Source organism: Cherax quadricarinatus, chromosome 17 (genome assembly GCF_038502225.1).
Source record: "Cherax quadricarinatus isolate ZL_2023a chromosome 17, ASM3850222v1, whole genome shotgun sequence".
NCBI lineage: Eukaryota > Metazoa > Arthropoda > Malacostraca > Decapoda > Parastacidae > Cherax > Cherax quadricarinatus.
Window position 1 is genome coordinate 49,091,646 of NC_091308.1, and position 2,699 is coordinate 49,094,344.

Below are 2,699 nucleotides of genomic sequence, written 5' to 3' on the forward strand. Positions count from 1 at the left end.
AATTTTAATACACACAAACTGAAGAAGACATGTACAATTACATAACACTTACCTTTATTGAAGATCTGGTGATGATTGATGGGATGGGAGGAGGGGAGACTGTGGATGGCGTTAGTGTTTAGAAGGGAAATCCCCTTCCATTAGGACTTGAGGTGTCAAGTCCTTTTCTGGGGTTACTTCCCTTCATCTTTTAATGCCACTAGGACCAGCTTGAGAGTCACTGGACCTCTGTCGCACAACATATCTGTCTATAGAGGCCTGTACCTCCCGTTCCTTTATGACATTCCTAAAGTGTTTCACAACATTGTCAGTGTCACAATTAAACACTTGTTCAGGTTTCAGTCCTTCACTGTATGTACTCCTTGAATTCCTGCACATGTTTTTCAGCTGCTTTTTGGTCCAAACTGGCAGCCTCACCATGCCTTATCACACTATGTATGCCACTACGATTCTTAAATCTCTCAAACCAACCTTTGCTGGCCTTAAATTCACTCACATCACCAATAGTTGCTGGCATTTTTCTAATTAAATCCTCATGCAACTTCCTAGCCTTTTCACATATGATCGCTTGAGAGATGCTATCTCCTGCTATCTGTTTTTCACTTCTCCACACCAGTAACAGTCTCTCAACATCTTCTATCACTTGTGATCTCAGTTTCGAAAACATAGTTGCACCTTTGGCAAGAACAGCTTCCTTGATTGCCGTTTTCTTGGCCACAATAGTAGCGATGGTTGATTGGGGTTTTGTGTGCAACCTGGCCAGCTCGGAGACACGCACTCCACTTTCATATTTAGCAGTGATCTCTTTCTTCATGTCCATAGTAATTCTCACCCTTTTTGCTGTAGAGTTGGCTCTAGAAGCTTTCTTGGAGCCCATGGTGACTTATTTTGCAGGTGCAATCACTAAAAACGCTGTGATAATATGAAATGTTCCAATTGTATGTTTCGATGGGACTGCGGTGGCTGGCTGGCTGGCTTGTAAACACTGGCCACAAGTGAACGCGTCTCAGATGGAACGAATCATGTTGGTCGAGTTTTTTAGCACTATTCGAGGCAAAATTTTTGCATTAAAATGTATTGCTAGTCGGATTTAACGTTAGACGATGCCATCGTTGGTCGAGGGTCCACTGTATATTTTATTTTTTCTCTCAACAAAACGGCCGTATCCCACCAAGGCAGGGTGGCTCAAAAAGGAAAACAAAAGTTTCTCTTTTTAAATTTAGTAATTTATACGGGATAACATGTACCATAAGTTCCTGATCCAAGCATCTTACAAATTTCACTGTTAAACAAAAAGTTGTGCATAAGAGGCCCAAGCACATTAAACTCCAAATCTCTGCAGATATCTTGCAGACACTACAAATTTTGTCTGTAGGACAGGCATCGTTTGCTCCCGTTTAGAAACATTATGTTCAGGTTGCAGCCGTACACGTTTGCAAGAGTCCTTCCTGTCCTCATGTACGGACTCCTACCGCACTCTTTTCAAATTTTTCTGATTCTGCTGACTGAAATCCTGAGCAGCCATCTTGAGTTAACGACGATCAGATAAACTGATACAAAAGAACAAAGTAATGAATTACTTCTTTTACACAAGACGATGAGAAGATGCTGATCAAGTCTGTGTAGAGTATATACTTAAATATAGTTAAGCTGGACTGTAGCAGTGAAAGTACTAAGTAGTAATTTACTTATTATATACAAATTAAGACGGTGAGAAGATGCTGATCAAGTCTGTATAGAGTAGTATATACTTAAATATAGTTAAGCTAGACTGTAACACTGAAAGTACTAAGTAGTAATTTACTTAGTATATACAACTTAAGACGGTGAGAAGATGCTGATCAAGTCTGTATAGAGTATATTCTTAAATGAAGTTAAGCTAGACTGTAACACTGAAAGTACTAAGTAGTAATTTACTTAGTATATACAAGTAAAGACAGTAAGAAGATAATGATAATGTCTGTGTAGAGTATATACTTAAATGTAGCTAACTGTCACTATCTCGTCTGTACTACTGTCACTAGTCTCTCAGCTGTACTACTGTGCTACAAGGTTTATACCAGACATTTAATAAACCCAGGTTTTCACACCTACATAATTACACCTCCTTTACTATCATCTTTTTTTTTTTTTTGTTAACTAAAATTCACAGCTCGTGTCTTATTTCTGATAACAGTTCCTTTATAAACAGAATGATGGGCAACTGTAAACTCAATGTTTGTTAAGAGCAATATGCAGTAACTCTTGGAGTACTTTAAGGTTAGGTCTCTGGTTCACATCCATGAACAATGCTTGCTGGACCCAGACTTGCAGGTCAACGTCACACAAGATGTCCAAATAGGTAATTAGGCGAGCATTGCTGAAGTAGTCAGCTTGAGCGGTTGCAGTTTGGCTCCTGAGGACCTCAGGTGCAATGTGGTGGGCCTTGGCACCGTCGGGGAAGTTAACTTTATGGCCGAGAGGAACAGCAAGTCCATAGTCGATGATGGTTACACGGAGCCCCTCAGGTGTGCGCTTTATGCAAATATTATTTGCTTTGATGTCGAGGTGAGTCCAGCCATGAGAGTGAATGCCAATCAAAATATTGCACACCTGTGAAAGAATTTCCAAAGTCTGGAGACGGCTTAATACACGTTTTTTGGTAAGGGTCTCAAGGTTTCACCAGCGTACTCTGTCACTATGGTCAAATATTCTGGACA